The 25960-nt window shown below is 47.0% G+C and overlaps 1 long non-coding RNA gene across 2 annotated transcripts in view; it reads left to right on the top strand.

Annotated features, from left to right (window-relative positions):
• Positions 1-25960, top strand: part of LOC144768848 (uncharacterized) — a 263369-nt gene that overhangs the window by 109009 nt on the left and 128400 nt on the right. The window contains exon 2 of one of the 2 annotated variants that reach the window (XR_013598642.1): positions 2536-2677. The exons of the other annotated variant lie outside the window; for it this stretch is intronic. This is a non-coding gene — a long non-coding RNA (uncharacterized LOC144768848). The remainder of the gene's footprint in view (positions 1-2535; positions 2678-25960) is intronic. 2 annotated transcript variants of the gene reach the window in all.

The raw sequence follows: 25960 nt of genomic DNA, 5'->3' as shown, positions 1-25960 counted from the left end.
GTGAACACTCGGTCTATGGCAACCGGTAAGGGTATTCAAGAGGACCTGGAGCCTGAAAGAGTGGTGCAGGTGCCTGCCAGAAAGAGAAGAGGCAGGGGGCGTGGGAAACTGGCCCCTGAAGTTCCCACGGTCCAGGGGGAGGCAGGCCCTGAGGGTGGTTCCCTGGAGTCTCCAGGGGAACAAGTGGCTGAACTGGGGAACCTGCCTGAGCTGACACATTGGCAGAGGGATGGAGGCCCCTCCAGGTAGGAATTCCGACAGGAGCAGCAGAAGTGCCATTCTCTTATTGGTTTGCAGCAATAGGTTGCAAACCAGGCAGCAGTTGATCAGCCTGTATCAATTTTTAAAGAGTGAGGGGTAAAAAGGTCCCAAACCTTACTAGTCAATAAATTGATAGTATATTTTTCTCTTTTTCTGGTTCTTGCCCTTGACAGGGGGAGTGACACCTAACCCCCTAAGGCAGCGATTCCCAATCTGTGCGCCGTGGCACCCTGGTGCGCCAAGAAAGCGAGCCAGGGGCGCCGTGAACAGATGCGCACCAAGATAGTTTTCGGTAAAAGAACAGAGGCATGTATTGTAATTTATAGTGCTACAATTAGGCTAAAGCGTTTACAAAAGACTTGTAGATTAAGGCATACAGTATTTAGAAGTCGTTGGGGGCACAAGACGGCACCCTAATGACACGTGGAGCAGGAGACTTGCAAATAACACCATGCTGCTTTGATGTCATTGAAGTCTCTGTCCAGTGAGGATCTGCAGAGTGTACGATACGGAGAGCTTGAGAGGAGAACAGGTAGAGCGGGGACAGAGGCGTCAATAAACTGTCTCTGAATACGCAGGTAAAAAACGAGAGCCGGCTTACCTTTCGACCTGCAGAGGTGAGCGCAGACCTGCTCCGAGACTCCTCTACCTTCTGGCACTCAGAGAGGTGACGGCGCTAGCTTCTGTGGCTTAAGTTATCTAGTAACTATTGAAACAATATTGTGAGATTTAGGGGGAAAAGTAAGTGGTGAGAAGAACACAGGGGCTTTTCTCAAGAGGTCCTCTGAACGTCAGGCACTTTCACTCAATTTTATAGTAAGCACGTTGTTCCTTTTCTCAAAAGCAATGGTTTGCTGAAACATATGCTTTGAAAAGCAAGCACATAGTGTCAAGCTGCACCCATTTGTTAATGAAACAACACTGCGGGTCGTTGGCACCCCTGTGAAGCAGAAAAATGGCAAGCCATAAACATGAAGTGAAGTACTGGCACCTCAGTGAGGTCGCAGTCAGTGCGTGCCTACTAGACATTAGTTGTACTACTTTCGTTACTGATCTCCTTAACTGCTCTATAGTCCAACTACATTTTTAAACCATTTTACATCTCTATCACTTTTTATAGTGAAATTGAAGTAAAGACCCGCTTCCAGCTAAAAATAAATACAGTTTGTTTTGGCTCAGTAACTTGCAGGGTGCCATCACATGGGCACACACTGACTAAGCCTACTGTAAGTGATTCAAAGAGAGCCTCTATGAGTGTTTTTAAAATCTCATTATGGAATTCCTTGATTGCCAGAGTCTTGAGGTTATAGTCCCAGTATAACTTACCCCATTCTTTGTATAAACCTTTAACAACATGAAGACAAAAGAAAAAAAAGGGGTGAAGGAAATCATACTTAGCTTCACAATTACATTGATTATAAACAAATGTATGATGAGCAAAACCGTGAAAGCTCACTAACCCAGTTACACAGTTGACAGCCTAGATAAGAGCAGATGATATACAAGTCTGCCTTTAAAACAACAAACTCTAAAGCAAAATCAGCACACATAGCTCGTTTTGGTTTAACGCTCTGCATACCACTGAACATTGCTTCAGCATTTTCTGCTCCATAATCTCCAACACAATTTTCAACCCTGGTGCCTCCCTTACACCTCCCTTGCATTCAGAGTCCTTCAGCTATGCAACCTTAATAGAATTATCATATTTTTTTCATTTTCATAACTGCACCCTCATTCCCATTTTCCTTCAGCCCATTTCCAATTTCAAGTAATTGTCTCATCACTACTATTTTATAAGGACCTTGAACTAGAATAATCCTACTCATCCTGACTTCACCTTCATCCAATCATCTTTCACAATCCACCCTCACATTCTTCCTTTTTTGCACATCCTTTTCCACCTTTTTCTTCAACCACTTTTTTACTAACTTTGAATTAGTATTTCTATGTCTCATTATGCACTGTATTTACAAAACCTATCTACCACATCTCTCTCTACATTTAGCCTGTTTTTCCAAGCCATCCTTATGCAAAAGCACAGCATGTTTTGAAACCCTGTTGATTGTAGGAAAGCTGCTTTTAAATATATTCTAGTGGTATTTAAAGTAAAATCTATTTCCTTTCCTTGATCTGGAAGATCACTGTCATATTCAACAGCAGCCAGTTCTGACTTTTTTTTATATCTCTTTGCACTGTGGGTCATTCGGTTTTACTGACATAGTATACCGGGGATAACATCTATGATTATAATACCTTCATCCCAATAATTTTCAGAGAGAAAAATGAAAGAACTCCAGAGGCCAGACTTCTATCACTGCACCCGCCAAAAAATAGTAACATAGTGTGGAGCTGCAGCCAAAGGCCCACATGTCAAGGGAGCCGCTGGTTGAAAAAGTGTGAGAACCACTGCCCTAAGGTAAGCAAGATTCGACAGGTTTGTCTGGACAAGATGCTTTTCATCTGAAATTTTTTCCTGGAAGAGATTCCAATTACACACTGGTTTGCCATGAAATGTTTATAAGTTTATTTGCACTCTATTCATCAGAGTGGGTGAAAGGGAGAGACAGCCGAACACGTGTTTTGCCCCCTTACATGCCCATCGGGCCTGGGGATTCTTTAGGGCATGTAGAGTCTTATATGTTCTATCAGCGTCGTGGGTAAATTGAAGTTCCTAGGGATTCTCAAGTCTTGGACGTATTGCCAGGTCAGGATACTGTGTTCAGCTAACGTTAGTCTGGATCACATTGGATTTACTGGGAGAATGGTCTACTGTATAGTGAGCCTAAGGTTGCTGAGCCTTGGTCAGCCAGTGTGCTGGTGGTGGTACCCTAGGTCTTCAGAGCCTTTCTACTGATGATGTGCCTTTGGCAGGACATTTGGTTCAAGACAAGACATTTCAAAGGCTTCTCACCCGCTTTTACTGGCCCCAATTGCGTAAGAGTTCTGATACTCATTGTAGGTGTTGTCAGACTTGCTAGGTAAGTGGTAAAAGTGGGAGGAAGTGTAAGGCTCCTCTCCAACCTTTCCCTGAGATCAGCACCCCCTTTGAGAGGGTGGGCATTGACATTGTGGGGCCTCTGGTTCCCAAGACAGCCATGGGCAACAGGTTTATCCTGGTCTCTTGGTGGACCATGCCATCCAGTACCCATCCCTCTAAGGACTGTGACGGCCCCCGTGGTGGGTCATGCTTTTATTGGGATTTTCTCCCGTGTGGGGTTCACCTGAGAGGTGGTCTCCGACCGTGATACCAACTTTATAATTAAATATATGAAGTCCCTGTGGCAGGAGTGCAGTGCTACCTACAAGTTCACCACTCCTTAATGGGCTGGTTGAGAGATTCAACTGGACCCTGAAGGGCATGCTTATGGGACTTGGTGAACCCATGAGGCATAAATGGGACGTTCTCTTACCATGCATTTTGTTTGCTTACAGAGAGGTACTGCAGAAGTCCTTAGGGTTCAGTCTCTTTGAGCTCCTGTGTGTCCACCCTGTAAGAGGAACTCTAACTCTGGTCAAAGAAAGCTGGGAGAAAGCTCCCAGTAAACCTCTCCAGGATGTATATAGCTACATTCTGGCCTTCAGGAACCAGACTAAGCGCTTCAGACAACTCGCTCAGGCAAATCTGGAAGCCAGCCAGGAGGAGATGAAACTTTGGCATGATCAGAATGCTACTCTGATCGAGTTTCAGCCTGGACAGAAAGTGTGGGTCATGGCCCCAGTGGAGCCTTGTGCACGCCAGGATAGGTGGACCGGACCATTTGAGGAGGTGGAGAGCAAGAGTAATGTCACCTACTTGGTGGACTTGAAGTCTCCTAGGAACCCTTGTGAACCGCCTGAAGCCCCACTTGGAGAGGTGCAAAGTAGGCATGCTCCTAGCAACAGATTCTGGAATGGAGGAGGAGACTGAGCCTTCCTGACCTACTGCACACCACCCCGTGGTGCAAAAATGAAATTCAGCTAAGCAAATTGAAGTGGGCTATAGGGGAAAGACAAATATTAGAAATCGTTTGTGAGAATATGAGGGTTAAACTGCGGCAACAGAATTTTCTAATTGAGGTCACAAAGATCATGCTACGGGTATTTGGTAGAGAACTGTACCGAGATTATGATCTGCACCATCTTGAGGAGAATAAAACATTTATTTCATGCTAAACTCGTGGCAGAATGAAGAATTTTTCCCATATGTGGATTTATTATATAATTGCTAGCTCAGAAGTGCACTGTTAAGGATATGGGTCGGAATTAACCCCTGCTATATAAAAGATAAGATAATAAAGGAAATGGTCGATTCAGAGGGAAATGGTTCATGCAACCTCAGCACTAAGGGCCTCATTACGATGCCAGTCGGACTTATGTCCGACCGGCACCTTGGTCGAAGCAGGACCGCCGGACTAGTAGTTGGCGGTCCCACTGTCCGCATTACAATGTGACCGCCTTCAAGGCGGTTGCAATGTATATACTATGTATTGCGGTGTGTGCTGCGGGCAGGCTGCAGCACACAACGGAGTATAAAACATACACATATCTCTGCACTATGTGGCAGGCACCATGCTGTGCCTGCCACGTGGTGCATGGATATGTAGGGGGACACCAAAGGTGCCCCCTAGGGTACATATCAGAGGGCAGGGGGTAAAGGGAAGCCTGCTACAGGCCCCCAAGTCACTTTCTAACTGCCATTTCATGGAGGGTTAACCACCATGAAACGCCGGGCGGAAAGGGACATTGTAATTCCAACGCCTGCGCCTTACCAGACACCACCACTGTTGTAGAGATTGCAGTCCCTCTGACGGTCTCTCCGCCGGCCATTATAATGCAGAAGGCGGTCCTGCACGGTCCGATAATGGTGGGACCGGTCTGACGATGGCGCTCCCACCGGCATCGATATTTGCGATATTTTGCACATTTGTTGGGTTGTTTAAAATTTTGACTCAGCTGAAAACTATTTTACGCCCAAACATTTTATAATATGGTATTAGAACTGGGGTACAAGCTATGGAACTTTTAACTGAAATGCACTCCCTGGATATAACAGTTGCCATTAGAAGTTTAATGATAGCATTCAAAAAGGTTTATAGGTCTACATAAATTGACAAACTTTTAGGTAATTTATGATGATAGATTGGATTTTGTAAGTCATGGTAAGGATGTAAAAATTAGTGTGTTTTAACGGTACCTTCGTTTTTATCTGGGATTTTACTGAATGGATTGTTTTAATTTGTTAAATTATGTATGCTATTTAGGTGAATATATGTATAAAAAGCTGTTATGCTATATATTCTATATGTTTAAGGAATTAAGGTGTAAATAAAACTTTCTTTGACTGACTGACTGAGTACTGCGCACCAACCTGCAAAAATTCTCAGCCAGCATGAGATCTACTACATCTACACAGGGGACCATTAAGCAACTACAGACAGAGGTACTCCACGTCAGGGAGGTCACAACTATCTTGCATGCCAGAGCAGAGAACACAGAAAGGAATTCTCGGAGAAACAATGTCTACATGGTGGTTATCCCAGAAACACTGGAAGGAAGAAGTGCCGAACAATTTGTCGAGGATCTGCTTAGAATATTCTTGCAACCTCAGCAACTTTCAGGGCAGTTTGTAGTGGTGAGAGCTCACTGGGTGCCTGGAGTTCCACCATGTCAGAGGCACAGCCTTGACTGATGATAGCAAAACTTCTATCTAGAGGGATCACAACGCATTATCGAAAGCAGTGAGGCAGCAGGGCCCGATCAGACCAAGATATCCTGATCTTCCCCGAATGAACACAAGAAGTGCAAACACTGTGTTGAACATTTGTTAATGCGAAATTAGAACTCAGAATAAGGAATCTTCAGTACGGGTAGCTATTCCTGGCAAAACTGAAAGTCTTGTCAGAAGGGAAGTCGTGGTTCTTCACTTCACCATCAGAGATCTGGGACTGGCTGGAGAATTGGTGACCAGTGACACAGGGCTAAATGGGGATCCGGTTGGGGTGATGGGAAGTCCCCGGGGACCATCAGATCTGTACACAATGGGAGGAGGACGGTTGTGCATGCCTGCAGGAGAGACAACAAGGAGCGCGACGGCCCAGAAGTGACCACACATACCCACAAAAGGGACTTGGACAAGAGGTTTCAGCTGGAAGCACAGGAGCCACGAGGTAGAGTCACATAGACCCCACACATTACTCACCCACTAGAAGGATTACAGATTATATTGTTACCGTTGGTAGTTAGACAAGACATTTCAAAGGCTTCTCACCCGCTTTTACTGGCCCCAATTGCGTAAGAGTTCTGATACTCATTGTAGGTGTTGTCAGACTTGCTAGGTAAGTGGTAAAAGTGGGAGGAAGTGTAAGGCTCCTCTCCAACCTTTCCCTGAGATCAGCACCCCCTTTGAGAGGGTGGGCATTGACATTGTGGGGCCTCTGGTTCCCAAGACAGCCATGGGCAACAGGTTTATCCTGGTCTCTTGGTGGACCATGCTATCCAGTACCCATCCCTCTAAGGACTGTGACGGCCCCCGTGGTGGGTCATGCTTTTATTGGGATTTTCTCCCGTGTGGGGTTCACCTGAGAGGTGGTCTCCGACCGTGATACCAACTTTATAATTAAATATATGAAGTCCCTGTGGCAGGAGTGCAGTGCTACCTACAAGTTCACCACTCCTTAATGGGCTGGTTGAGAGATTCAACTGGATCCTGAAGGGCATGCTTATGGGACTTGGTGAACCCATGAGGCATAAATGGGACGTTCTCTTACCATGCATTTTGTTTGCTTACAGAGAGGTACTGCAGAAGTCCTTAGGGTTCAGTCTCTTTGAGCTCCTGTGTGTCCACCCTGTAAGAGGAACTCTAACTCTGGTCAAAGAAAGCTGGGAGAAAGCTCCCAGTAAACCTCTCCAGGATGTATATAGCTACATTCTGGCCTTCAGGAACCAGACTAAGCGCTTCAGACAACTCGCTCAGGCAAATCTGGAAGCCAGCCAGGAGGAGATGAAACTTTGGCATGATCAGAATGCTACTCTGATCGAGTTTCAGCCTGGACAGAAAGTGTGGGTCATGGCCCCAGTGGAGCCTTGTGCACGCCAGGATAGGTGGACCGGACCATTTGAGGAGGTGGAGAGCAAGAGTAATGTAACCTACTTGGTGGACTTGAAGTCTCCTAGGAACCCTTGTGAACCGCCTGAAGCCCCACTTGGAGAGGTGCAAAGTAGGCATGCTCCTAGCAACAGATTCTGGAATGGAGGAGGAGACTGAGCCTTCCTGACCTACTGCACACCACCCCGTGGTGCAAAAATGAAATTCAGCTAAGCAAATTGAAGTGGGCTATAGGGGAAAGACAAATATTAGAAATCGTTTGTGAGAATATGAGGGTTAAACTGCGGCAACAGAATTTTCTAATTGAGGTCACAAAGATCATGCTACGGGTATTTGGTAGAGAACTGTACCGAGATTATGATCTGCACCATCTTGAGGAGAATAAAACATTTATTTCATGCTAAACTCGTGGCAGAATGAAGAATTTTTCCCATATGTGGATTTATTATATAATTGCTAGCTCAGAAGTGCACTGTTAAGGATATGGGTCGGAATTAACCCCTGCTATATAAAAGATAAGATAATAAAGGAAATGGTCGATTCAGAGGGAAATGGTTCATGCAACCTCAGCACTAAGGGCCTCATTACGATGCCAGTCGGACTTATGTCCGACCGGCACCTTGGTCGAAGCAGGACCGCCGGACTAGTAGTTGGCGGTCCCACTGTCCTCATTACAATGTGACCGCCTTCAAGGCGGTTGCAATGTATATACTATGTATTGCGGTGTGTGCTGCGGGCAGGCTGCAGCACACAACGGAGTATAAAACATACACATATCTCTGCACTATGTGGCAGGCACCATGCTGTGCCTGCCACGTGGTGCATGGATATGTAGGGGGACACCAAAGGTGCCCCCTAGGGTACATATCAGAGGGCAGGGGGTAAAGGGAAGCCTGCTACAGGCCCCCAAGTCACTTTCTAACTGCCATTTCATGGAGGGTTAACCACCATGAAACGCCGGGCGGAAAGGGACATTGTAATTCCAACGCCTGCGCCTTACCAGACACCACCACTGTTGTAGAGATTGCAGTCCCTCTGACGGTCTCTCCGCCGGCCATTATAATGCAGAAGGCGGTCCTGCAGGGTCCGATGGTGGTGGGACCGGTCTGACGATGGCGCTCCCACCGGCATCGATATTTGAACATTTGTTAATGCGAAATTAGAACTCAGAATAAGGAATCTTCAGTACGGGTAGCTATTCCTGGCAAAACTGAAAGTCTTGTCAGAAGGGAAGTCGTGGTTCTTCACTTCACCATCAGAGATCTGGGACTGGCTGGAGAATTGGTGACCAGTGACACAGGGCTAAATGGGGATCCGGTTGGGGTGATGGGAAGTCCCCGGGGACCATCAGATCTGTACACAATGGGAGGAGGACGGTTGTGCATGCCTGCAGGAGAGACAACAAGGAGCGCGACGGCCCAGAAGTGACCACACATACCCACAAAAGGGACTTGGACAAGAGGTTTCAGCTGGAAGCACAGGAGCCACGAGGTAGAGTCACATAGACCCCACACATTACTCACCCACTAGAAGGATTACAGATTATATTGTTACCGTTGGTAGTTAGACAAGACATTTCAAAGGCTTCTCACCCGCTTTTACTGGCCCCAATTGCGTAAGACTTCTGATACTCATTGTAGGTGTTGTCAGACTTGCTAGGTAAGTGGTAAAAGTGGGAGGAAGTGTAGACCCCACACATTACTCACCCACTAGAAGGATTACAGATTATATTGTTACCGTTGGTAGTTAGATAAAAGTTCATGGGGCACCGCAAGCATTGGGGGGATGGGTATTTAAGAGCTTATCGCTTGAGGTGTTGGGACGGGGAGCTGGGGTGGTAGAGGGGTGCACAATGGCATCAAGGTGAGACATGAGAGAGAGGCCGATTACACCAGAAGGGACTCAAATGGAATAACAAACATACATGACAGGGACGCATAGGTGGGTGAGGACTCTCTGAGCCTCACGGCCCTTGAATGGCAATGGGCTGGACAACAAGGTGAAATGGAGATGGTCAGGAGATTCTTACATAAACACAACCCTGATGTAATCCTTTTACAGGAAACTTATTCAGGATTTACATCAGACTCCAGAGGGGTTGGCATGCTGTTGAAAAAAGTCACTGCCCCTAGCAATCACCCAGGTGTGGACATGCAAGGAGGGCTGTTACTCAGCAGCTTTGGGGGTATGGAACAGGGAACGGGTATTGATAGCTTCATGGTACGAACCATCACAATTGCAGTCACCAACCCTGGACCTCTTGGCGAAGTGACTCTACTTATTGCCGGGGGTAGCAATTTCATGATGTGCCCAGAACTAGATAGGTAAATCCAGACAGGCGCCACGGGAAGGTGGACTATAGATTACAAGACTTCTCACGAGCAATGAGCCTCCATTACCTGTGGAGGGCGGAACACCCAGAGAATAAACAGTTCTCTCAAGCGTTCTCTGTGAAGGCAGGGGCCTGGCTGGAGTATGTCTTAACACCACTCACACAAGGGTGTATATGCAGAGAGACCAACCTCCTACCCCAAGGCATATCAGATCACACCCAACTAAGTACAAGACTACCCACCCGCATGCAGATGACAAGGTCGCCATCACACCTAGACCACTGGGATATCAAGGATTGGGAAATGAAAACATACCCCAAGCAGGCCACAGAGGAATACTTTGTAGAAAATAAAAGGTCAGTAGACTCTGACATAAAGTTGTGGGAGGCATACAAAATGGTCATAGGAGGCAGCTTGATAGCAAAACTTTCAGGGATGCGAACATAAGCTAATAATGTAGTGGGGGCATAGAAAGACACCTGATGCAGGAAGAGAGGGAATGCCAGGTTAACCCCACTCTGGAACTGGTGCATCGCACAGCGCTGAAATAGGAAGAATATAGGCAGTTGGTGGAAGATGGGGTACAGAAATTGCTCAGGGTCTCACAATACAAGCTAGACTAGGTAGGCAACTAAGCTGGGACATTGCTAGTCTGGCTGGTCTAGCAAAGGGAGGGCCTGAGGTGGGTAAGAGAGATTGAGGATGATATTGGTAGAAAGGTAAACAGGGTCCCTGAAATAGCAGATAATTTGCAGACTACCCAGAAGCACTCTATCGCTCCCGCCATTAGTTTACTGAGTCAGACTTACAGAGCTTTCTGAGGGTGATTATGACCCAGGAGCTCACAGTCGCTGATAGGGAGAACCTGGACTGCAAACTAGAAATAGCAGAGACTGGGGATGTACTGGCCCACCCTGGCAGATGGAGGGGGCTCCCCAGGGACATCTGAATGGCCATGATTGCCATGCTCCTTAAATCCGGAATACAGCCAGAGGCCCATTTCGCTGCTGAACCTGGAGGCAAAGATACTAGCAAACCACCTCAAGAAGTTACAAACTAACTGATTAGGGTGGATCAATCTAGGTTTATGCCACACAGAGCAACAAAACACAAACTCAGATCCTTATTTGGCATACCTGAGCATAGCAAATCCCTCCAGGAACCGGTAATAATACTGTTGTTGGATGCCAAAAAGACATTAGATTTCCTCAAATGGCCATACCTGATGTTGGTACTCAAAGAAATGGACATAGGTCTAGCATTTACGGCATGTGTCCCATTAATTTATATGGCACAACAGGTTAGAGTACAAGCTAATTGGGCAATGTTGCAGGAATTCTGCTGTTTGGCCTGGCCATTAAACCTTTGGCGGAGTGGGTGAGGAAGGATGCACAGTGGAGGGGACTGAGGAGGGACCGAGAATGGGAAGGCATGATTTAATTATAAGCTGATGACTTGCTTCTCTTTCAAGTCAGATGTTGTCCAGTGGAAACATTTGCTGCAATCTCAATTGGGAAGGGCTATACTATATAAAATGATCTAGCTCTTGAAGTTTCTTTATGTATTACAAAACACATCATACAAGGTTCCCAAAAACATTTTTTAGGGCAGTGCTGGAAACCACCAGGGTGCTGGTATGGAACAGAGGCCAGCACAGAATCACCCTGACCACCATCATGTGGGGCCAAAATAAGGGAGTGATCAAACTGCCTAACATTAAGCTGTATTACAGGGTAGCACAGCTGATGGTGATCAATGACTAGACATTGGCCAAGCACGATGACCTGGCCCTGATGGCAAAAAGGTGGGCGCTGCCGCGGCGCAGATACCCTAGAGTACTTTACAGTTGGGACACCAAGCTGGGTCACCAAAAATTGTCACCTAAAATAGTTGCTCAAATATGGAAAGACGCAACAGGGGCAATTAGATGGGAAGGAAAGAACAACTTAGAAATACCACTGTGTGACTGTGACATGCTGGCAGAGTGGAAGAAAATACCAGGTTTCTGTCAATGGAACCTGATAGAAGTTTCCAAGGTGGATGATATATTGGGGATGGGAAGGATGCTCACATTGGAGGAGCTACAGGAACAATTTTAACTCTCAGACTCCCAGAGATTTAGGTACCTCCAGGTTTAACATGCTGTGGCACAATACATGGCACAGATAGATGACCCACCCAAGAAACCCTGTTGGGATATAGGGTCCTAGTGGCCCCCTTACATAGAGACACAATCTCATAGATTTCTGCAATGTTCACCTGGAACTGCCTGAAACCTTTAGACCAGCTAAAAGATAGATGGGAGCAGGTACTGGGCAAAATAGAAGACCCAGACTGGTAGGAAGCATGCAGATGCCTGAGGGAGGTTGTAACCCGAGCAGTTTTCAGGCTCATACAACTTAAAATACTACACAGAGCATATTATACACACTCCAGACTACATCAGTTCTTTATTTATTTCGGTGGTTAAAAACCATCATAAAAACTACACAATGCATTACAAATCAACATATAGTCATTTACATTGTTACTCTGAACATTACACTATTAAAAACACATGTTAAAAAAAAAAAAGAATTCTTATTTACAAACATTCAACAGAAGGAGGGAGCAATTTGTTCATTTCATCCTACATTAACCCCTGGTATTTCTTAGTCTGACCACAATTTAAAAAAACCTCAAAATAGAACACAGAGTGTGCATCTCGGTTGCTCTTTGGAGGAATAATAAGGCAGTTTTAGCATGGTAAATTTTTGACTCCTTTAAAATGTCCACTAAAAATCTTCGACGCGGGGTTTTATAAAAATAACATAATAATACAAAATTAAGGGTGTCCTGCGGAGACCTATTGTCGCAGCCGCAGGCACCCTTCTACTAAATTGTTAACATAAAACCAGACGGATAAGCAAGTAAGTTATGTAACAGATTGAGCCTAAAACGAGTCATTAAAAACCTCTCGTGTTGACTATACATTAAAAAGAGGTATGGTTCCATGCCCATTTCATTACTCACAAGCGAGTGTGCTGCTACAGATGATTTATTAGAGTCAAATTGATTCCTCCTGACCTCATATTTTTCCAATAGCTGCTTCTGGACTCGATTTTTACAAGAGCTATCAATATTTAAGGGGACAGTAAATAACATTTGCTGATCAATAGACTCTAGGGTGTCTTTGATGTATTTTAGCCAAGGAATTTGCTGCCATCTGTCTCTCCGAAGACAATCATCAATAATCTGTCTGGATAATTCAGCGTTAGGGTTTAGCCAAATTCGAAACCAGGTCAGAATTGGTCTCACTTTAATGAGGTCTGAAATATATGGGATACCGAGCTCCTTATGTGTAATTGCAGCCGGGATGCTCTGGGGTAACTTTAGGAGTTTCTTTAAAAATGTATCCTCCTCTACTTGTATCTGATGTGCATCCCTAAAACCCCACACCTCCGCCCCATAAATAGCTTTAGATGTACTGACCGCTCTATACAATGTCATAACTTGCTCAGGGGACCAACGACCCATCCCTCTCGCAAAATTAAGTAAGGCACCATTTGCTGAGACAAGTTTCCTGGACCTTTCCTCAATCAGCGGGGCAAACCCAATCTTCCCATCAATCAAGAGACCCAAATATGGGAAAGTATTTACAGTGTCCAAGACATGAGTTCCTATCTTGAACACAAATCTCTTGCGAGGTTTTTTCCCTTCCACCATGATAAAAGATTTAGTCAGGTTAACAGAGAGATCTAAATCCTTCATAAACCTCGCAAAGCCACTGATTAACTGCTGGAGACCCACAGCTGTTCGAGCGAGAAGGACCGCGTCATCCGCGTACAAAAGTACCGGTATGTGACGCGATCCCACCCTCGGGCAGTCAGTCCCCAGTGTCAGCAGCGCACTCTCCAGGTCATTTATGTAAAGAGAGAAGAGGAATGGAGCCAGGACACACCCCTGCCTCACCCCGCTAGTGCACGGGAAGGGATCAGTACTCACCCCCCCCCTGCGCTATAGCGGACCTTGGCAGTGGTGTTCCAGTGAAGTTCCTTAAGTATATTAATCAGGTCTGGATCGATTCCCAATCTGAACATAAGTGCCCAGAGTTTAATTCTATTTACATTATCGAATGCTGCTGCAAGGTCCATGAATCCCATGTACATGGTCCCTTTATCTGCTTTAGTATATTTAGCCACTAGAAGGTATAAATTGAGACATTGCTCACTAGTTGACTTGCCTGTTCGGAACCCATACTGGGTATCCACCAAGGTATTATGTGCTTCAGTCCAATCCATCAAACGGTTAAGAATTACCCTACCTAATAGTTTAGCTGAAACATCAATCAGCGAGATTGGCCTGTAGCACTGTGGATTATCCCTACAGCCTTTCTTATATATGGGAACAATCACTGCGGCTGACCAAGAACGTGGTAGACCAGATTTAATTGCAGCATTGAGTACTCTGGTCATAATCGGTGCCCATAAGTCAGTATTACTCAAGAAAAGGTCTGGGGGGGTGCCATCCGGGCCTGGTGCCTTGTTACGCGTCAGCCCTAGCACTGCCTTTAAGACTTCCGATAAGGAGAATTCTAACTCAGTTGCTCTGGGGCCCTCCCAAATTCCAACACCGCTAACTACCTCCAATTGATTGTATAGACTTTTAAAATGATTAGTCCATTGGTCTGGGAGTATATTAGTGCTGATTACTGGGGAGCTTGAATTTTGGAAGCAGGGTCTGTTTACAATTCTCCAAAATTGGGCATAATCCCTATTTTCTCCTGCTTCTCTAAGGTCTGCCCAGACTTCCTTTTGGAGTGCATTCTTCCTTCTCTTGACCTGCATTTTATAGTTCTTTCTACAATGGGCAATTTCAATCTTGTCTCTTGGGGACTTCTTTAGGCACTGTTTTAATTCTCTCAGTGCCCGTGAGCAATTCGAATCGAACCATCTTGGGGAAGATATTTCTTTAGTAGGCCTTTTAGTTTTTAATATTCCTTCCACTATTTTGGTTAGGGCTTCAAATGCAAGAACCACTTCTCTGCCCTCTGTTGCCAGATCTAAACAAGTCTCTATGTATACTTTCCCACTGCCCACTAAGGAACTATAGAAATCTTGTGGATCGATCATTGCCCATCTTATGCGCCTCCCTTGGTCCGTTGGTTGGATTATAATATCCCCCCTCGGATTTTTTACTGGCAGGTCGTTGTATTTAATTTCAAGACAAAGGGGGTTGTGGTCGCTAAAGATGCTCCACTCCATTCTTACATTTAAAATCTGTTCTTTAGCAAAAGCAGAGATTACTATAAAGTCTATTATAGACGCACAGCCTCTTCCCTTAAATGTGGGTATGAGAGTCTCCCCTACTTTCGTTGGTGATAGGTCCATTGTATGGGTGAGGGCGAAGCTATCTAAAAGCTTCATCAGCAGTGTGCCCTCTCTAGTATGAACAAAATGGGGTCCCTTTTCTATAGGGCAAGAAGACCAATCAGGGGAGATAGGGGATAACTTTGAGCACAAATGACAGTTAAAATCCCCCATCAGTAAGACAATTGGTTCAGACCCCCCCTGCCTTAGGTCTGTTTCCTCATTTAGCCTACTCTCAAGCTCTATTAATATAGGGAAGTTTCCATCAGTTGGGCCTGGGTTATAGAAATTTAAAAATACAAATCTCTGCCCTTGACTCTGGAGTGTAACTGCTTGTATATTATCTGACACCCAGTGTGGTTGTGACCAAGTACCCCTTAGGTCTAAGTCCACATATATCACTAGCCCTCCTTTCGCCCTCCCAGATCTGACTTCTTGGGCCGGCCTGAAAAAACATTTATAGCCATCTAATTGGCAGAGGTCAGAATCTCGCGCCCAAGTTTCTTGTGAGGCTATAATATGGAAGCCCCTTATGTATTCTTTCCACTCCTTATTGTTAAGTTTACCCCCCAGGCCTGCTACATTCCAAGTCAGAATGGCTAATCCTGCACTATTAGCTTTTCTTCCCTTTGTGCTGAGCACCTTTAGTCTACAGTCTCTATTTTCTTGGCAATCTGGGGTATTATCATTCTCTTCCCTCTGATTAGGGGGTTCTTCTATCCTCACTGTTTGCTCAGTCCTAGAACTAACAGATCCCACCTCTGATACAAGACGGAGAAATTCCCCTGGTACTGTGAGTGTTGCAGGCTCTTTATTTGTAGGAGGTAGTCAGTCATTTTCGTCGAGCGACTGCAAAGGGGATAATCTGTTTCTCCACTGAGAATAATCTCGTAGGGGAAGAGACTGATCAGGGTAGTTTGCAGGTCTGGATCTTTGGGTATATTGAGGCCTTCCTTGATTCCACATTGCATTGTCAGGATTATTATTGCTCCGTCTCCTTGGGTAAAAGTACCCAAGTGGGAGCGCACAGATTGTACTGGTATAATTTCGGTTAGAATTCTTCAGGATGTAATCCACCAGTCTAGTGTCTCTGAAATTTGCTACAATGCAATCCCCCCTTATATCCTTTTGCCTACCTCCAAGCCAGTTAACTCTTCTTACATGGAGTATCTCCCCCTTTTCCCCGTTATTTAATGGTCTATGTATATTCAACCACTTAGAAATTTTCGCATGTAATTGGGAATGCGATTCTTTGTCAGAGATCCGGAGTTCCGGAACCCCCGCGAATACTATTACAAAGGGACTTGCTTCTGGGGGTAGATTTATGGGCGGTGGGGAACTATCTGGGAGATAGAAAGGGTCAAAGTCCATGTGGGGAGTGCTAAGGGGACCATTTCTTAGATGGTGGTCTTCCTGGCCCCTATGCATTAACGGTTGTTGGGGAGCTTTCTCAATATTTCTAGAGCTCGCCTTATGATTTGATCCCTCTCTCTGCTCTAGATTGGATCCCCCTCTCTGCTCTTGAGAAACTTTTGGGACATCATGTATCTGGGCAATCGCGTGTTGGATATTACTTACACAGTTGTTATTTGTCACTGTTGTTGTTGTTAGTGGCCGCAATAGTAGGTTGGTTAGGGCCAGAAAGGGGTTTCTTAGATACAACTTCTAGTGTCTTACTTTGTTTGGTCAGTTCGCTCGCTATTTTATCCACTCTACTTATGATGGGTTTCAACTGAGCAATTATGAAAGTTTCCAAGTGTTTTTTAAGATCTCCTAAAATGTCCTCAATCCAACCCGGTGGATTTGTAGATGTATGCACCCTCTCCTCTATCAGGATGACCTCTTGGCTATTTTTATTTTTAGCTCGAACAACTCCTGTAAGTGGCTTATTTTGTCTCTGTTGTCCCTTAGTCCTCCCCCGTCGTTTTGGTTTTCTCTGGGGGGTTGCTTCGCTATGCCCTGAGATGTCGACCCCCGAGGAAAGAGGGGGTTGGGAACAGCCTCTGTTAGGTTATTTGGAGATGCTGCGTTCCCAATAATATTTGGGCTGTCTGCTAAAGTGAGATCTGGGGACAATAATGAGGTAGCTACTATAGGGTTGGGTGAAGCGGATAAGCTTCTTTCCATGCGTTCTATTTCCCCGGAAACCTTTTTCAACATCAAATCGATAGCGGTGGGTTTTTTCACTTTATTCGGGGCTAGATCATTTATTTCAGCCAGGGTTTGTTTAGGGGTTACAACTTGGCGAACTTTGCTCATAGCCGAACGTGTTTTAGGGTGATTGGCCATAATATGTAAGATTGTGGGCTAACTCTTCTCCTCCTCTCCACCCCAGGGGGCTGACCAGATGATCCTTCTATTGGATGACTAAATATCTCGATACTCTCTGTATCTATTTAACTTGAACCCCTATCCCCCCTCTTGCTAGGGCAACAGCAGGATAACACAAAATCAATTACAATATTACAATCAGACGGCCTAACCCAGTCCAAGATAGACAATACCTGTCACGGAAAGTCCAAAACAAAGGGGGGGGCCCGTCCCGTCCCTGGTCGTCCCCGGACGGCCACAGACGGCCCCGCCCTTGTCCCGGGATTCTCCCGGCGCATTCCCGCGCGCGTCCCGTGGGACGAGGGACTGGCGTTGCCCTTATGCGCCTCCTGGCGCTGGTGAGGGCGTCACTGGTGGTGGGAGGGGCCCCGGCGGAGCCAAGCCTGGCCGGGAAACAGGCGGAGCAAGGCCCGGCCCTTTGCTGGTGGTGCTGCGGCGCTGCGGCGGAGCTGAGCCCGGCCGTGAAAGTACAGGTACCGTTTGTGTCCCCCAACGAGTCTTGGCCCTGGTGCTGCCTTTATGCGCCTCCTGGCGCTGGTGAGGGCGTCTCTGGTGGTGGGAGGGGCCCCGGCGGAGCCAAGCCCGGCCGGGAAACAGGTGGAGCAAGGCCCGGCCCTTTGCTGGTGGTGCTGCGGCGGAGCTGAGCCCCGCCGTGAAAGTACAGGTACCGTTTGTGTCCCCCAACGAGTCTTGGCCCTGGCGCTGCCTTTATGCGCCTCCTGGCGCTGGTGAGGGCGTCACTGCTGGTGGGAGGGGCCCCGGCGGAGCCAAGCCTGGCCGGGAAACAGGCGGAGCAAGGCCCGGCCCTTTGCTGGTGGTGCTGCAGCGGAGCTGAGCCCGCCGTGAAAGTACAGGTACCGTTTGTGTCCCCCAACGAGTCTTGGCCCTGGCGCTGCCTTTATGCGCCTCTTGGCGCTGGTGAGGGCGTCACTGGTGGTGGGAGGGGCCCCGGCGGAGCCAAGCCCGGCCGGGAAACAGGCGGAGCAAGGCCCGGCCCTTTGCTGGTGGCGCTGCGGCAGAGCTGAGCCCGGCCGTGAAAGTACAGGTACCGTTTGTGTCCCCCAACGAGTCTTGGCCCTGGCGCTGCCTTTATGCGCCTCCTGGCGCTGGTGAGGGCGTCACTGCTGGTGGGAGGGGCCCCGGCGGAGCCAAGCCCGGCCGGGAAACAGGCGGAGCAAGGCCCGGCCCTTTGCTGGTGGTGCTGCAGCGGAGCTGAGCCCGCCGTGAAAGTACAGGTACCGTTTGTGTCCCCCAACGAGTCTTGGCCCTGGCGCTGCCTTTATGCGCCTCCTGGCGCTGGTGAGGGCGTCACTGGTGGTGGGAGGGGCCCCGGCGGAGCCAAGCCCGGCCGGGAAACAGGCGGAGCAAGGCCCGGCCCTTTGCTGGTGGCGCTGCGGCAGAGCTGAGCCCGGCCGTGAAAGTACAGGTACCGTTTGTGTCCCCCAACGAGTCTTGGCCCTGGCGCTGCCTTTATGCGCCTCCTGGCGCTGGTGAGGGCGTTACTGGTGGTGGGAGGGGCCCCGGCGGAGCCAAGCCCGGCCGGGAAACAGGCGGAGCAAGGCCCGGCCCTTTGCTCGTGGTGCTGCGGCACTGCGGCGGAGCTGAGCCCTGCCGTGAAAGTACAGGTACTGTTTGTGTCCCCCAACGAGTCTTGGCCCTGGCGCTGCCTTTATGCGCCTCCTGGCGCTGGTGAGGGCGTCACTGGTGGTGGGAGGGGCCCCGGCGGAGCCAAGCCCGGCCGGGAAACTGGCGGAGCAAGGTCCGGCCCTTTGCTGGTGGTGCTGCGGCGCTGCGGCGGAGCTGAGCCCGGCCGTGAAAGTACAGGTACCGTTTGTGTCTCCCAACGAGTCTTGGCCCTGGCGCTGCCTTTATGCGCCTCCTGGCGCTGGTGAGGGCGTCACTGGTGGTGGGCGGGGCCCCGGCGGAGCCAAGCCCGGCCGGGAAACAGGCGGAGCAAGGACCGGCCCTTTGCTGGTGATGCTGCGGCGGAGCTGAGCCCGGCCGTGAAAGTACAGGTACCGTTTGTGTCCCCCAGACTACATAAAATGGCCAGGGCCTCCAATGATAGGGGCCTGCACAGATGCAACCAAAAGTCACATTGATACACACTCTGTGGGACTGCCCAAACTACAGGTCTGTTTCCGGAATGTAGGGCATCGCTTAGAGCAGGTCAAGGGTTTTACTATCAACCTCACACCACAAGTGTGCTTAGGAATGTGGGGAGGTCAGACAATACCCTGATACCCTCTTAAATTTTGCAACATAGCCCTAATGGTGGCCAGGACGGATGTCATACAATTGTGGAGTACCATGAACACACCCCACTCATCTCAATGGGCCCGCAATCTGGAATGATGTATGCAGGCGAAGAGAACAATATACCGGCCTCGAGGATTCACAAAGAAATTTGACAAAATATGGGGCCCATTGGAAGAATTATGGGATGTAGAGGACTGAATGGGGCCATAGGGAACGTGAGTCTATTAATTGTGTAGAGGAGGGGAAGGTCAGGGGCACCATGTTGTCGCCATGTTTAACCGGATATGTTGCTGGACACGGTGGTGAGAGGGATAGACTCCTGGAATGGATATGCTCTTGAGATGGCAGAGTTAATGGACGTCATAAATGTTTTGTTTTTTATGCTGCAAAACCAATAAAATGTTTTAAAAAAAAAGAAGTACCAAAACAGTTGAAACAGAAAGAAAACACGACACAAAGGAAATCCAACACCAATGTACAAAAATAACTCAAGACAAACATAATCCACTGGAGAGTCCACTGGAGAGTAACAGATAAAAATTATGAGTCAAATATAAATCACTGCTTTTCATTCAAATTACAAACAAGCAATGGCAACTGGCAACTGCCGCAGTCAGCAGTTACGTGAAAAAGTTTTGAACGTTTTTATAAAGTTGTATTCAGTTACTCCAGCCCACTTAGGGCAACCAATGCCAGAAGGAAACAAGTCACAGGGTCTAATGAAGCTTAGCAGGACAGTTATCTTGCAGTCAAAGCAGTATCAGGTCCAGTTCCAGGCTCTATGGGTAGACCGCCATAGACATCAATGCAGTGGTCTTGATGCAAGGGATACAGGATGCTGAAGGATGCTGATCTGGTGATGAGGGTCTTCCTGGGGTCACCGGTCGGTCCATGAATATGGTGGAGGGACTTTGGCCACATGGGTCGATGTCCCTCGAAGTGTGGTTGAAATCCAGCCAAAAAACAGTTGCCTTTGGTCTACTTGTGTCTGGTTAAAGTGAAAGCAACAGTTCCCTTTAATTGAGGCTAGTGTCAGTCTCGGTCAACCAAACTATACTCCATCTACTCTCTCGGGTACAGCAGACTTAGTTGCAATTTTTGAGTGTTTAGACTCAGTTTCCTAGGCTACACACCAGCAGTCGTTGGTAGTCAAGTGGCTACCAACTCACCGAAGCAGGCTTCTTCAGATTTTGTGGCCCTGGAGCTGTAACAGGAAGTCAGCCAACTAACTCTTGGAGTTTTGTCTACTGTCTGGGGTTTGGAGATGGCTTTTTCTCAAGCAGGATACCACAGGCCCAGCCATCTGTTTTCTAGCCTGAAGATCAGCTGGTGCATTTCAGTCTTTGGTGCAGCCTCTCTTTGCTATGCCGAGGGAAAAGCAGGGCGGTCCTCCCACCAGTGCAGATGTGATCTGAGGTCTCGGTGCCAGCAGTGCCAATTGTATGCCCAGGACATGCCCTTGGGAGATGTAGTGACTACTAGCCAATGGGCTACCAGGTCCCCTCCCACCTGATGATGACTGTCTGCATAGTGCAGCATCTAGCTGTCCCAAAATGCAATATTCTGCCCAGTCCCAAGAGGACAAACCCCTCTCTTGGTTTGTGAAGCTTGGAAGCCCATCCAATAGGTGTGGCTCCCTGAGGGCTACACTCCAATGGGAAAACTGGTTTGGCAACTGTATTTCCCTCTTTGTACCCAACGCCAACTTGTCTACCAAAACAAAAGAGTAGCCCCTCATGTGTATCTACCATTTAACCTTCGAAAGCTGCTTCCCTTTGAAGCTCACCTTTAGGCTCACACCCTATTTGGCTTTCCTGCCAGCGAGAAGTAACACCTCTTCCAAAGGTAGGCTCTTTGTGTTCCTTCCTGAGAGCCGTTCACAACGCTCCCCCTACCCAGGAGGGCTGAAGGCTGTCTCATGGTCAGCAACCATAAACGGTCACTGGTGAACTTGGGCAACATAGTGGCATCATTGTAGAGTTGCCATTTACTTAAAAGTTTCATTCAGTTTGACTTGGGCATCACGTCGGGTTTATGGTTCAAATCTTTTTATTGTTTTCTAAAACCAACAATCTGAGCTACATGGGCAATCAGACCTCAAGATATGATATGTATATAAGTATATCTAACAAACCCCAAACTGTCCCCTCCCCCGAAAGGAACCTTGTGGCTTGTGAAAAAGGGTTGATCGTGCAGCATCTTGGATGTAAAAGTGTCAATTCAAACGGTGCTTCCTTGTGTTGAGCTATGCTGAGCTTCTGTTAATCAGAGGAGACACTGGTATCAAGGGCAAGTACGTTCCCAAAACTCTGTAGATAATAAAAACATAAAGGGGCACAACAATTCAGGGAAGGAAGTGCCCAGAGCCAAGAGAGAGAGAGAGAGTCAGGTGTTCTATCCCCCAAAATGTACTAAAGTCGATATAACCACCCCAGGTAGGTAGGAAGATGCTCTGTGCTCCAGTGTAACAAAATACTCTGCAGTGCTGCTCCTGGAGCCAGTTTAATTTGTCTTCTACCACAGGACTTAAAAGGGAACATGAGTACATTAGGTAATCCTAATACGATAGAAGCTGGGAAACAAGTGATTTGTCTATTAAAATGAGTATCAATGTCGACCAGCAGTTGTGTCCAGTAGGAAGTGAGTTTCAGGCATTCCCCTAGGAGATGTAACAGTGTGCCTGTGGAGCTGCAGTTACACCAGCAATCCAGTTTTCAAGCAGGATTGCCCCTCTGTAGACGGGTAGGTGTAAGATACCAATATAAAGCAATCTTGGTTACAGTTTCAATGCTTGCTATGTTACAGGCTGTGTGTCTGGCGCTGTAGTATATATACATAATTTCTTCGGTGTCAACGAATGGCCCAGCTCTGTTTCCCACTGTTTTTGACTAGCAGTTTTAGGCTGTGTAGTGGTACAGTGAAGGTATGAAGTTCTGTTATAAGGCGAGTGTTTGACGTTTTGGAAAGTAACTGTCATGATATTAGCCTTTAAGCCTCCAAAGAAGGGGGGGGAGCTTCGTCTGTGTATGAACTATCGTGCCCTAAACAACGTCACGATAAAAAATCGATACCCTCTACCTTTAATACCAACTTTATTCGATCAAATAAAAGACGCAGTTATTTATACAAAACTGGATTTGCGAGGAGCCTACCATCTGGTGTGAGTTTGTGAGGGCGATGAATGGAATACTGCATTTCGTACAAAATTCGGTCTTTAAGACTACCAAGTTATGCCCTTTGGACTTTGCAATGCTCCTGCAGCATTCCAGTTTTTTATTGATGAGGGATTGTGGGAATTCATTGACGTTTGTTGTGTATTCTATATTGATGATATTTTAATATATTCATGATCTAAAGCAGAACATGTAAAACAGGTGAGAGCCATTCTCCAGCAGTTATTACATCACTCTCTCTATGTCGAATTGTAGAAAAGTGTTTTTCACTTCTCCGAAGTAGAATTTCTTGGTTATGTAGTGAACCCAGAAGGTATTGAAATGGATAAAAAGAAAATAGAAGCAGTTCTTAATTGGCGGAGCCCAAAAACTGCAAAACAGATTCAAAGTTTTTTAGATTTTGCTAACTTTTATAGGAGGTTTACACCTCAATTCTCAAACATTATTACCCCTATCACCAAATTACTATGCAAGGGTGTTAAATTCCATTGGGATGCTACTGCAGAACAAGCTTTTCCAGACCTAAAGCACCATATTTACTTCAGCTCCTATTGTAATGCACCCAGACCCAACTTGCCCATTCATTGTTGAAGCCGATGCCTCACAATATGCGATTGGAGGTATAATATCTCAAAGGCACAAAGACACTGGCCAATTGCACCCCATTGCTTATTATTCAAGAAAATTGTTACCTGCTGAAATGAAGTATCGAATAGCTGACAGAGTTGCTGTCTATAAAATCTGCTTTTGGAGAATGGTGTTATCATTTGTTAGGTGCTCGACATCCTGTGACCATTTATACAGATCACCGAAATTTCAATGCTTAAAATCTGTAAAAGCATTATCAGATCGGCAATTTCGTTGGCCTTTGTATTTTTTTTTTTTAAGGGTTTTATTGAAGAAAACAAGAGAAATTTACATATATCGGGTGTCATACATAGAATACAATATTGCAATAGGTGAGCGAGTAAATCAATGTGGAAAATTCAATTCAAAGGAGTATGCAATGTCAATTTAGTTCGGTACATCAAGAAGGAGAAGTACGATCAACAATCCAGCGAAGTAGCAGCCAGCAGGGCTCACCCACTCATAGTTCAGGATAATGAAGACAAATCGGACACCCCGATACATAAGAAAATCAATACAGGATAAACAACCCGTCTCTCGTAAAAGAAAAAGGAAAGAAAAAGAGGCCATAGAACTAAACTAAGGCAAAATAACAAACCCCTCCCCTATCCCCCTACCTGCACCCCTGCAATGGCTACGGCCCATCCCCACTAGCAGTGTGCCTGTCGCCCCGGAACTAGACCTAAAAGAAGGAAAAAGAAAGAGTGGAGGAGGAAATATCAAACCGGCCCCCGGTCTCCCTTACCCCCCGCCAGTAGCAACCCGCCCCTACACGTATCCAGAATAATAAAATGCAACGATTAAAATCAGAGGGGGGGGGAACTTCTAAAAACCACCCAACTCCCGCGCTAGTATAGGTTACAAATCCTGTATCAAATGAAGTCATTGTTCAAACCCATCCAGTCAAAGTCAACCCTGGCCACTGCGATTTTTCATGCAAGCCCTGTCCGCTCGATCCGCCATCCCAATGAGAGTATCAAAATGTTGAGAAAGTTCAAAGTCAGTACGGAAGGATTGAGGCCAGGATAACAGTACACAAAGTCTAAGAGTCAAACGATGTCCGCTGTCCACCAAAGATAAATCGCTAGAGCGTATTTGAACCATCCAGGAGAAAAAGGGTGAGGTAACAATCCTACAGTCACTGGAGAACTCGCTCTGAAATATCAGATCATCCATGTCCATCTGGGGCGGTATCGACACAGGGCATGATGTAGATTCGATAGTCCGGGGCTTGCTAGCAGTCGTTCGGGGGTCGACAAAAGATACCAAGTCTGGCTTCAGCGCGGGGCCCTCCGTCTCAGACGCTTCTTGCTCCTCGGGTAAAACAGCTTGTTCCAGAACCAACAAAGGGTCGGAGTCCGGTCTCCGGCAGATGACATCGACAGTTACGACCATCCTCTAGATGATGGCGGTGACCTGTGAATGGAGCTCACCAATGGCGGCCATTACAGTATGCAGCGACGGTATACATTCCACCCGCTCCATCGCCCCTCACGAAGCGACCAAGCAGGTCTCTGAACCCCGGAGGTCGACTACTCCGGGGCACCAGGCACAGGCAAATCCGATGACAACTGTGAACACTCTCAAAAGCGCGATCTCAACACCGTCGCCGCCAGCGAGGAACCAAGCCCATCGACCCCGGGAGCCCAACGGGGCCTCCGGGCAGCGGCTCCCCGACCACGGCAACCGATGCGTCACGCCGCCGTAGCTGCGAGAGAAAACTGCCACCGATCCACCATCCAAATCGGACAAGAAACACTCCACTTCGGGAGACTGGACGCTACCCACGTCCCGCGGCCGATGTTATTCAACTCCAACCCGGTTGGGTTAGAACTCGAGGCCCCGGCTTCAACTCTGGGTTAGGCCGAGAATGGAACACGGCGTATCTTCGTTATTCAAGCAGCTAGAAATTCCGGGATTGCACCTATAGAGTCAGGAACACATCAGCTGCACGGGAGGCCAGTGAGAAATCAGGATAATCGTCAGGATTTGTGAGCAACTGGCGGAGGTTGTGCGGCCATCTTGGTTGCTAGCGGAGCTCCTGCCCGGCCTTTGTTTTTTAATAATTATCATTTCACAATCACATACCGTCCAGGAAAAGAAAACAACAAAGCTGATGCTTTATCACTCATTGAAGAGGAAGAAGCATCAGAACAACACATGATTTTCCTCCTATTCTCCCTCCACAATGTTTTCAAGGATTGATAAATAGTGCGGAGTTTCTAGAAGAAGTGAAACCAAAAATTGTTACGCAATCACCAAAGTGTTGGATATCCCAGTATCCGTTTCTTCAATTTCATGATGGTTTATTATGGAAAACCAAGCATTTGTTTATCCCAACTCCAGAATTAAGAAACATAGTTTTACAATTGATGGATGATTTACCATTGGCTCACACGCAGGTGTAAAGAAAACATTTAATTTAGTGAAAAGAAAGTTTTGGTGGCCCTCCTTGTTTAATGATATTCAAAACTATATTGAAACGTGTTCTATTTGTATTCCATATAAATCTACTCACCAGTCCCCTTCTGGGTTATTACAAGC

The sequence above is a fragment of the Lissotriton helveticus genome, chromosome 7, assembly GCF_964261635.1.
Source record: "Lissotriton helveticus chromosome 7, aLisHel1.1, whole genome shotgun sequence".
In the NCBI taxonomy this organism is placed as follows: domain Eukaryota; kingdom Metazoa; phylum Chordata; class Amphibia; order Caudata; family Salamandridae; genus Lissotriton; species Lissotriton helveticus.
The sequence above is the reverse complement of the archived record's forward strand: the minus strand, read 5'-3'. Positions and strand labels throughout refer to the sequence as shown.